Genomic DNA, 12,099 nt, shown 5'->3' on the forward strand with positions numbered 1-12,099 from the left:
AAAATTATTGTTTTATTCACTGTCAATTACAAGGTAGCTCACAAATCAGCTGAGAAGTCGACTCATTTCTCCATAAGACTGAATGATATTTGAGTGTAATTGCAGCCAGTGGAGCTCCCCCTGCTGGTCATTACACAGAATGCAGGTTAAAGACATTTCACCGACCCTGAAGCTCTGTTCAATATATATACTGTCAATGATTAAGACATATATACAAATAATCAGCTTGGAACAATAATGTGTGTCCGATATCAAAGTATATCCACATTAAAAGTAATTTACTCCTTCTACCTCATTACAAATTCCATCATCTATGAAATAGGTACATTTGTTGTAAGTTTTCCCGCTGGACACGAGATGTTTCCTCCTTCACTGTAAAGTCCACTCTCAGTGTCTGTGCACTGGTGGATCACACTGTAGAAGTTTCATACTGGACCTGGATTGACTTCCCTTAAAAATCAGACTTCCAATGAGCTCAGAGAAACTTTCCACTTTCAGCAGATGAATGTGAAAACATCGTTCTAGAGTCAAACTCTGCACAGACATCATTCGAACACCAGACTATAGCAACAAGAAGAAACACTGAGCTCTGACTTTGGAGAAAAGGAAAGCCACGTTCTGTTTGCTGTTTGCACTGTAGCTATGACAACAGACAGAATACTGAATTACTGTTGGTCTTAAATGAGCCAGGTTGTGCTGATTCCAGCAGTTTGTTTACGTCTGCGTGCTCAGATATGATTGAGTAATTACTGAGAGGAAGACGTGCGACTGCTGTTGGGCACAGGTAGAGTACAGCGGCATTATCGGAGCTTGTTTGCTGAAAACAGCTGCCCGCTGCGACTGAAAAAGAGGTTGAGACTGAACCAAAACACTACATGTACCAGAAAACCAAAACTATGAGCTACAAGAGGCTAAAAGGCTGCAGAGTTGAGGGATTATTCACTGAGGGTTCATCATTACAAACAACTTTATTCACAATACTCAAAGAGTCTTAAGTCTTAATCGGGGTTTCTGCAGGTTTCAGCAGGGTACATTTAAGACCATTATAGATGCAATTTGAGACCTAGTACAAAGGATACAAGGAAAATCGATATTGTTTCCAGTTTGTAGTTTTTACAGTTTGATCAATACCAATTTCTTACCAAATATTAGGGATGTACAGATACTGATACAGCATACGGTCTGACACTGAGCTCCTGGACATCATAACACTACTGCAAAAGTTACAATTACAGATGTTGAGTGTGGCTTTAGAAGAGGTAATGCAGGGAATTATTTCATTTTGATAATAATAACCTAAACACAGATTATTGACACTCTTATATGCCTCTACATGTACAGCTCTGAAACAATAACAGACGACTGGCAAAGTGAGCAAGATAAAGGGGCGTCAGCGGGTGCCTGTGGTCAGTTTGGCGTCTGATGTTTATGATTATTAAGAAGAATTATTTCTTTCTTCTTCTTTGTATTGATGAAGAAAAATCAAGGTTATTATGAGTTTTTGAGAAAGAAAGAATAGCCGATGCTTATCTTGGTGCTAATGCGGCTACCGATACCGCAGCAGATACCACTTTAGAGCCATGTGATGTTATGTAACCTTGCGTTAGTTGGTCAGGTAGGTGGAGGAGAAGTAACTTTAGCAAGATTTAATTTGTTACAGTCAGAAAGTGGAGGAGCATCTGAAACATGCTTATCGGTACTCTGTATCGGCAAGTAACCGAATGTAAGTGTACTGGCAATACCAAAAACACATTTAAATGCGACTTTATACAAATCAGGTATAATCATATTTTAATCAATTTAAGGCCTAAAATTCAGATTTTTTGATTTTTAAGACTTTTTAAGACCCCCGTGACAACCTGTTAATGTACAAAATATTGATTAATGCGGCTTTAATTCCCTCCTGCACTGTGGCGTCATTAATGTAGCAGTAAGTTCAGCAAAACTTATATTAGAATTTCACACAGAGCTAAAAACCTTCCAACAGCTTCATTACTGAACTATAACAACACATATTCTAATATGTGTTGTTCTAATTCAGTTCCTCATTCAGGACTCTGTGTTTGTGTTTTCTCTAATAGGAAGTCAGACTTTCAGCATTAAACAGGACCAGTGCATTATGGGATAAACCGTTGCTGTGGTGGTCTCCAGAGCAACCGTCCTCTGAGAGAACCAAAACCCAAAATAGTGCAGTAACGCAAACACCCACACACACACACACACACACACACACACACACACACACACACACACACACACACACACACACACACATATAACTCTTTATTCCACCAAAATCCAGAACTCAGGTCTTCACATGCTCTCTCTCTCTCTCTCTCTCTCTCTCTCTCTCTCTCTCTCACACACACACACACACACACACACACACACACACACACACACACTAACAAAGGGTGTATTGATTACCATCAGCAGGTCGTTGAACAGGAAGACTTCTCTCTGGTGGACGCCACTCCTCTGAGCTCTGTTCGGATCTGGAACCTCGAACAGCTGACAGCAGCACACCAACCTGCGATGAGGCAGCGACAGCACCTGCAGCGCGCGCACACACACACACACACACACACTTTTATTATTGATCTACTGAGTGAATCATTATGATCATACAATGGTTCTTTTAAAAGTTCAAATCAGTGATTCCAAGTGAAATCCAATTAAAAAACAAACTTAACTAAAACAGCTAAAATTAGTTTTTGTGCTTTTGTGTGCCACCACGTTAACTGATGTCGAGATTTTGAGGTGTTTGTTAAAGATGTCGGAGGGTCTTACAGGCTTCTTTCCGACCACCATCCTCTCCACTGCCTGGACCTGAGACACATGGTCATCATTGGTCCTCAGCTCCCATTTCTGGATCCTTCCGTAGATCGCCACCAGCAGGTCTCTGGGGATGTCCTGGCCGTTATCAACCCCTGAAGGAGACACACAGCTTGAGTCGCACATACGAAATTATAATGTATAATATATAAAGATTCCTTATGAACAATTCTCTCAGCGAATGTTATACACAAGCACACCCTTCCTTGCTCTTTAGATTTGGACTCACATCTCTCGTCTTTATAATCGATCAATTAAACAATAATCATTGACTCAGAAGAGTCGGAGGCAGCTCTGATTGATGCCACAGAAACAGCATCTCTGGTTTGAATTGATCACAATTGAACCACTCTTTAAATACACAAACCACACACACAGAGAGTTACTCTGTTAGATACCCGCAGTGATATCCTGTTACACACATTTGACATGGGGGCAGTTTGTGACATTATCCGGAGTTAAATGTCATTAAACACGTGGGATACTACTGAAAGTGGCAATAACTTTCTGCAGCAGTTTCTATTTCATACTTTTTCCACCGCTGGCTGTGACGTGAACCACGAAACGTAGATGACGGCTCGGCGATAATGATTGCTAGTTTCTCAGTGCTTAATGTCATCCTAACTCACCATACTTGATTAGAGCCATCTCTAACAGATTAGTGAAATCAGCTGCTAGAATCCCAAAGCAGACTGCAGTAACCAAATATTAGGACTATAACTTGTAAAGTGGGACAAAGAGGACTCTTAAAACCAGTGGATGCATTAGTGCAGGGAAGGGGGCTGCTGCCTGCTGGGGCTGTATCCCTGGAGTGATGCAATTAAGCTGCGTTGTCGATGAATAATATATGATAATTAGTTTAACCCACAAGTATTTCTGCTGTTAACTAGTGAGATTAACAACGTTTAACCGACCAGCTCCCTGTACATAAAAACATCTCATTCTCAGGCAACGAAAACATTATAGTTCTTTTTTTCAGGTGATTATACACTAAGGAAAACATACATATGAATATTATATTCCATTTCTGCCAATAGATCCTCCTAAATGTTACACACTGGACCTTTAAGTGCAAAAATATTAGCATCAAAATATACTAAAAGTACAAAAAGTAAAAAATATTATATTGGAGGATGGATTATAATTATTGATGTTGTAGTAGGTGAAGTATAGTATTTCTTACTATATAGATACCTCCAGGTAGCTTGTGAAGTCTTTATCCATAATAAATCATAATTTATTTGTTGGTTACATTTGTATTAATCTGAATAGTTAAGTTATTCAATAAATGCAGTGGAGTAAACGTACTTATATCCAACACTGTCAGAATAAAGTACAATCAAAGTTTACACTGATAGCTTCAATGCTAATTACTCTAAAGGGTGATCCCAAATTGAAAGCTGATTTGATGAATTAAATAAGATGATTAAATAAGTTCTTACAGTTGTAAATAAGTAACTCTTTTTCATCCAGCTACTGTTTTACATTTATTACAGACTGACCCCGCAGGTTCTTGATGAAGTCCTCCAGTTTCATCTTCCTCTCCGGCTTGACGTTGGGGCTGTACATGTCCGTGTTGAGGAGGATGATGGCGAAGGCCAGGATGAAGATGGTGTCTGGATTCTGGAACTGGCGGATCAGCACTGGGTTACAAACACAGTACCGCTGACTGGAGAGAGAGCGAGAGAGAGCAGACATGAACTCCACAGGTCTGTCACTGTATCCTCTGTGGGGTTCAAACCTGTGATGCAGTTCAGTACCTGAAGGCCTCCACCAGCCGCTCCACCCGCTGAGCTTCACCCTGAACTTTAATCTGAGCCTGGAACTTCCTCAGAGCATCGTCTAGATCCATCCCCGAGAAGTCCATCTCATCCAGAACGCAGCTACACAGAGATACAGGCAGGGTTAGGAGGGTTACTTTAAAAATGTAATCTGATACAGTTACTAATGACCTGTTAACAAATGTAGTCAGTAACCTAATCCAGGTTTCACATATTAAAGTAATGTAACTTGATTACTTTTGGATTATCTGAACACCAAATATACGTCCTGTACTCACTCGAGGACGTCCTTGTTGAACTGCTGCCGGCTGCCCAGAAACTCTCCGATCATCTGCCTGCTCAGTCCTTTCCTCTCCAGAATGAACCTGGCGATGCCCACCGGTGTGTCCGACACAAAGCCCCTCTCGATCAGGTACTGGATCCCCTTCTCCGGCTTCCTGTAGCCCAGATAAATCACATTTTCAACGTTTTTTGAAGGAGGATGCCATGATTAAAATACATACCCCATCTCCATCCCCTAGTAGCAAGGTCACTAACAGGCAGACCATGGCCCATGTCTGGGACCCTTCCGGATCCCAGTTTATAAATTATTGAGAATTATTCAATTTTGATAAGAGATTTGATTTCTATTTTAACTGGTGCAGCTTTTCTAGCCTTTACTGCACACAAACAAGAGACAGGAAGCTGTACCAGGTGAGCTATTGAGAGTTTCAGATTTACTTCCACAGATTTGTTAAAAAATGTGCATTTCAATGCTGCTTTCTGATTAATGAATCTGGATCAATATGGCAGATTATTGCAAGTCCTATAACTTTAACTGTAAAGATACAGTGAAATGTATTGTAATCACAGCATTAAAACATGTTTTGCAGGAAGAAGGGAACAGAGATAAGAGCAAGCAGGGATTTCAATTATCCTGGAAACAGGAGTTTAGTTGGTTGGTCAGAGGATGTGGGCGAAGTTTGAGAGCAAGCTGGATTAAACACCATCGTTTCTGAAGAACGTCACTCTCTTGCATGGCAGCTAACAAGATCTTTGTTCTTATTTGGAAAGTGCTTAAAAATAAAACTATTTGTATTTGTGAAAACTGACCCAGAAAGAAAAGAAAACATGAACGTTGAACCCTGAATGCTTCGCTCACACATGCTTACTTGTTGAACAGATTGAGTCCAATGCGGTATTGCCGCCGCTGCACCACGTCGTTGTTAAAGGCGGGAGAGTCCCAGCTGTGCCGACTCTCTCTCTGATAGGTCTGTTTGCCCAGCGCGGCTCCTCCTATTGGCTCCCGCAGGCTGTCTCGTGACGAGGAGCCGGAGCTGCAGTTGTTGACCGTCGTGTCGTCGTTGGAGTTGGTGGTGGTGGAGTTGACGCTCTCGTTGTCGCCGTCAGAGCAGAGCAGGTGGTGGTGGTGGAGATGGGGGTGGTGGGCGAGGTGCTGCTGCTGCGCCTCCATGTTTTGGAGCGCAGAGGAGGAAGAGGAGGACAGCGGTGAGGGCGTGAGTGGCGGCGGCAGGGGAGAGAGAGGTGTGAGCGGTGGTACCGGGGAGGGCAGCGGGGAGGAAGGGGGTTCTGGGTAGCCGTGGGGGAGGTGGTGGTGTTGGTGGTGCAGGTGGTGGTAGTGGTGTTGGGCGAAGTGGTGAGCGTGCTGGATGTAAGGGCTGCCGCCGTGCACGTGGTGCATGTGCATGATGTGCGGCTGGCTGTACTGCGGGTGGTGGTGGAGGATGGTGGGTAGATGGGGGATGGGCGACGGGTGAGCGTGGGGGTGTGAGTGGGGGTGTTGGAGTGGGTGAGGGAGTGGGTGAGGGAGCGGGTGTGGCGGCAGGGTCCGGGCCGAAGGCATTGGTAAGGGGACGTTGGCGGGGCTGCGGGTCTGCCCCTGCGCCGTGGAGCGGCCGTTGGGTTTGTGTTTGATCGTTCCCTGTGGAGAGTCGGCTTCGCTGCTTCCTCCCCCTCCTCCTCCTCGCTCATCCTCTCCACTCTCTCCTTCCCCTCCTCCTCCCCTCCTCTCCCTCTCTCCTCCTCGCTCGACTCCTGACGGCTCCTGTTCATACACCAGGCGTCCGATAGAGCCTCGCTCTGACCTGAAGATTTGAACAATGAAGTTAATGTTAGAGAGTCCAGACATGGTGAAAGTAAAGCAAACAGAGAGCTGAAGGGATGACGTGTTTTTGTAGTCCAACCGGGATGCTAGCGTCGCTCTGGTTTCTGGGATTTCTCTATTGGATTTTGGATTATTACAGAAAATAATCTCTGCGGTGAACAAAGGTTTACGATACTTACACGTTCTGTTCAGTAAAATAATCTAAATGCGATCTCCTAAAAAGCTAACGTTAGGCCATAAACGAACTACACCACATTCGCAGGGAGCTGCCACTAGATAGATAGCGGTCCTATCAGCTGACGGGCAACAGAACCAGGCTCAGCAGCCTGCAAGACCAACGGAGGCCACGTGAGTTACAGCGGCTCCAACCAGGACTCTGACTCTGGGGACAACGAAGACACAGCGGGTTCAGGAGAGACATGAAGAGGAACGAGTTTGTAGTGACTTGATTTGTAAGTAACGCTATACATCGTCCATCGTATCGATAAGACCGCAAGTATTTGTTTTTGTGTAACTGGAGGTTATTCACTCCGTGTTTTGAACAACAAGATCTGTGTCAGCTAGTCTGGGGCAGCCCTAGTAGGTAATACAGTAGTAATGTAAAGTATTCTGTATATTGGTATGTTTGTGATAGAAGCTCTCTGATTGGATGTGCTGACCTGTCACTCATGTCCACTGAGCTGTCACTGGGTGGTTCGATAGTCAGGACGGGGAGGTGTCCTCCTCCTCCTCCCCCTCCACCTCCTGCTCTCCCTCTGTACTCCCCTCGACACTCTGTGCAGGGGGTGCTGCTCCTGCGGCTGGCGCTGCTGCCTCCCTCTGTCTCTCTGCTGTCCTCCCTCCCCCCTGCACCTCCTCCTCCCCCTCCTCCCCAGTACTCTGTGTCAGAGCTGGAGGCGGGACGGGAGAGCGGCGAGGACGGCGGGCGGGAGAGCGGCGAGGAGGGGAGGCAGCCCTCGTCCATGTAGAGGGTGACATCGCTGAAGGAGGTGGCGGTGCTGTCCTCGTGCATGGCAGCTCCTCCTCTCCCTCCCACTCCTCCCACCCGGCCTGCCAAGCGACGGGAGGATGGGTTGGCGTTGCGCCACGCACACTCTCTGTAATCTTCATCCTCATCTTCCTCCTCGTCCTCCTCCCCTTCCTCCTCCTCCTCTTCCTCTTCTTCGTCTCCCTCTTCCTCGTCCTCCTCGTCATCGTCCTCTCCCTCTCCTCCCACCTCCTGTGAGTCTTCACGGCCAGACTGGCAGGTGAGGGAGTCATCCATGGAGTCGGCCAAAGACTTAACCTGCAAAAGTCGCCCAAAGACGTTAACCTGCAAACACAGTGAACCACTGAGGTTCAAACACAGTGAACCGCCGAGGTTCAAACAGTGAACCGCCGAGGTTCAAACACTTCCTCATTAAACAGTTTATAAACTTCAGCTCTATGTTCTATATGTAGTTGTGTTCTTACTTTATCCCTTTATGTTTCCAACAATGTTCAAACTCATTTTTATTCAGGTAAGGCTAGATTTGAACCGGATGAAGGATTTTAGTCATCGGACGTCTGGATCTTAAGTTATCAGAGAAACAAGCTGAGCTAACGTTAGCAGCAGCTCGGCTCGCAGCCCCTCCGGGACGTCCTTCTGTCTGTCCAACAGCGTGGGAGAAGCAGTGTTTATTTGTTTAAGGTGGAACTGCTTTATTCAGTGTGTTTAAGGTGGAACTGCTTTATTCAGTGTGTTTAGTGGTTTTAATCAGCGGGTCTGTTTGTGTTGGAGAGGAGGAGACCTCTGTGGATCATTGGGCTCCCGATAGAAACCTCCTGAACCATGAACACTGAAGGAATCCTAACCGGGAGAAGCTGACTGCAATGGTGGTGAAGACAACAACTCCTATGATCCCACGCTGCTTCACCACCTCTTTAAACTACATCTTCTGTTATTGTTTTGATGTGAGAGAGCCCCTAGTGGCAGAAATTACATACTGTACATTTAAATGTTCATAGATAAAGATTTCCTGAGAGTGCTGTAAGGGAAAGTGTTTAGGTGTTTAGTTTAGGTCCTTAGTGACCACTTTCTTCATAAAATCTGAAGGGATCCAAAGCGGTCTGAAGTGAAATCATTTGTGTAACATAAGACAATGGCTGAATTTACAGGTAAAACCCTCTGGACATTATAAATGATGTTTGCACTAGAAACTTTGTACTAAGCTAGCCAAACGTTAACATAACACTTACCCCCATCTGGACTGTGCCTGAAGACTCAGTTTTCTCCAATTTGAGGTACAGTGAAGTATTTTGGGTGTAATTTTCAAGATATAAAGTTAAAATTAGGCTCAAATTGAAGCTTATGAACGTGGGAAGTTTTCTATAGACAAGTGAGGTGGTTATATTCACCATAAAGGGCTGGAAAACGATCATTTTTGATGAGAAGCTGTCAAGCGAACAGTCATTTTTTTGTCTTTTTGAGGATATTGTGGGTGATATTTTTAAACAGAATGACATCAAGCCCCAGAATCTTATTTTCTTACTTCCCCCTTCGTTTCAGGACACTCCCTGCCAATTGTCATACTTGTTTGACTATTTATGCAATTGTAGCACCTTAATATTTGCATTTACATCCTTTGCCACAAACATGCCCCAAATAAGGGTTTTGGTCCACCAGTCCCAGACCGGCCCAGAGTTGGGGGTCGCTGAGAAGGTGTGTTTACCTGCTTAGAAAAGGAGTCGTCAATGTCTCCCGCGTCGTCTGAGCCCTGCTGACCTGCCGACCCCTGACCCTGTGGCTGGCGCTCATCAAACGAGTACTGGACCAAAGAACAGACAAGCATTCACATTTGTTCTTTCTGTTTCTGTGTCTGTGTACAGAGTGTGTACAGAGTGTGTATGAGTGTGTATGAGCGTGTGTACCTGCATCCTCATGTTGGACAGGATGATGCGACGGGTCATCCTGCTCTCGGAAGCGGAGCTGCGAAGCCTCTCGAAGTTCTTGTTCATGCGGTACTGCCTGAACGCCGTCTGGATCGTTCTGGCTGCCCGCCGGGACACAAACTGGCCCCCGTACTTCCTCTCCAGCATCTCCACCTATCAGGCGGCACCATCACACACACAGACACAGGCAATCCATCAGGAAAGGAAGGAACAGAAAACAGGCTCTCTACCCTGACATATAGTATAAATAATTACTAATGATACTGAATCCTAAAAGCCGATACAGCTCATCCTGTTGAGAACTGAACAAGAGAGTTGTGATAGAATAATAACATCTAAAGTTTCCAAAATACCAAGAAAGAAGGCCTGGAAGTAATATAGTAATGTACATATAATATCATATGCAATACAGCTAGCGTGTCCTATATATTTACACTGTGTACTATTGTCTATGTAAAGATACAGTGTCACATGGTGTCTCACTTATCTTTGTTAGTTAATGTTAATCATTAAAAAACTAAACTGACATTAGGACACACTAATGATGATGTGTGTGTGTAGGTGTGGGGGTTTTAAGGCGCATTGTGCACTGCTGGTGTGTGTTCCTCTGTTTGAAAAGCAACACACAACTCAGACTGTAACGACTGCAGTGGAGGTCCTTGAGTCCAGGTTTGGTTGCGAGCGTTGTACCTTCTTGTCCTGGAGGTCTGTAGAGAGCTCATAGCTGTCAGATAGAGCCTTGCAGCGTTTGCTCTCCTCCTCCTCTTGCTTGCGGAGCGCCAGGCTGGCAGGCTGGTGTCGGCTGCGCTGAGCCCAGGCGAGGCTCGCCGGGCTGGGGGGAGAGATGGGAGAGCTACCCTGGAGGAGGAGAGAGAAGGAGAGAGGTAATCAGTATTGATTTAGATATTTATTCAGTTTCCAGATTCACACCCCGGAGTCGTGGTGAGGACAGTAGAAGCCATGAACTGAACCTCAGCACTACCTGACTGATGTAATTAACAACTTTCTGCCTCTGCTGGGATTCACATTAACCTCCTACTGTAGTTCTGTACAACTGTACTGTGTGTAATTCAGCCTCAGTACTGACCTCCATCACAACCTCCAAATTACACTCACAGCTTGGCGCACTGCCTCGCTAACGGTTACCTTACCCAGGCCGCTCTGTAAACCAGTGAAACCACTGTTGTTACTGCTTTGTAATTCAAATAGCTCATATTTGAACTCAATAACTATAAGCTGGCTGCTAAAACAAGGTGAATTACACTGGTTGTAGGTTTATTGTGTGGGTTAGTTCGGGAGATGTGGCTATTAAAGATAGGATTTTTACTCTGGCTTCAAACCACTGCAGGTTTAATCGTATTAAATCTTTCAGATCACAGGAATAATAATAATAAAAAACACAAAACAATACCAGAAAGTTACAAAACTCTTAAAACTGCTCACTAATAGTCAACATGGTGATACTTCCTGTCACATGACCCCACACATACACCTGGTCAGTACCTGTGTGTGCGTGTGGGAGGCTCCCAGGGGCCCGCTGGTGGAGGCGGAGCCGTAGGGGTCACAGGGGCTGGTGAGGGGGCTGTTGCTATAGCGATGGAAGGGAGGCGGGTGGCCGAAGGACGAGTCAGTAAAAGTGAGCGTCTCCGGACACTGAGGGTCGCCCTCCACACTGAGAGAGAGACAGACAGACAGACAGACAGAGAGGGTTATCCATCTGCTAATGCTGATCACATCATGTCAGATAGTGTTTACTTCCGGTAATGCTTTTAATAAAATAAACAAACAGGAATAAGAAGGAGAAAAACACCTGACATTGAAGGTTTGAAATTAAAAACAACATAATCAGATTGAATTGACCGGAGATTAACCTGGGACCAACCAGACTAAACTGGAACCAGAAATACAACAAAACAGACTCATTTGGACCAACTGGACCAAACCAGTTAAACAAAATGATACAAGACTAAAAAAAAACAGACTAAACTGGACCAGCTCTGCTTCATGTGGTTCAGGTGACAGTCCGACAACCGATCAGCTCATTGATTCATTGATCCTCTGAGCGACTCCGCCCGTGTTCACAGATTACTGCTGAACAACACGACGGCTGACTGACGGTCAGTAGATGAACTGAATCAATGAGGAGAAAGAGAGCGGAGAAAAGAGCAGGAATCTGTGTGACGGGCATCAGTCCTTGTGTGTGTGTGTGTGTGTGTGTGTGTGAGTGTGAGTGTGTGTGTGTGTGTGTGTGTGTGTGTGTGTGTGTGTGTGTGTGTGTGTGTGTGTGTGTGTGAGTGTGTGTGTGTGTTTGTCATCATCAAAGGGGCTCTTCAGTGTTAATCTCAGACACCCGTGGAGCTGGCACTGATGCTAACGTGGGCACTGCCAAGCTAACACACACACACACGCACACACACACACACTGAGTCACATGACGGTGACTCATGGCTAACAGCAGTGTGTGTGTGT

At 45.2% G+C, this 12,099-nt stretch overlaps 1 pseudogene; it reads right to left on the reverse strand.

Annotated features, from left to right (window-relative positions):
* LOC127377865 (IQ motif and SEC7 domain-containing protein 2-like) overlaps nt 1–12,099 on the reverse strand; it is a 144,554-nt pseudogene that overhangs the window by 15,934 nt on the left and 116,521 nt on the right.

The sequence above is a fragment of the Dicentrarchus labrax genome, unplaced genomic scaffold, assembly GCF_905237075.1.
Source record: "Dicentrarchus labrax unplaced genomic scaffold, dlabrax2021, whole genome shotgun sequence".
Classification (NCBI taxonomy): Eukaryota; Metazoa; Chordata; class Actinopteri; family Moronidae; genus Dicentrarchus; species Dicentrarchus labrax.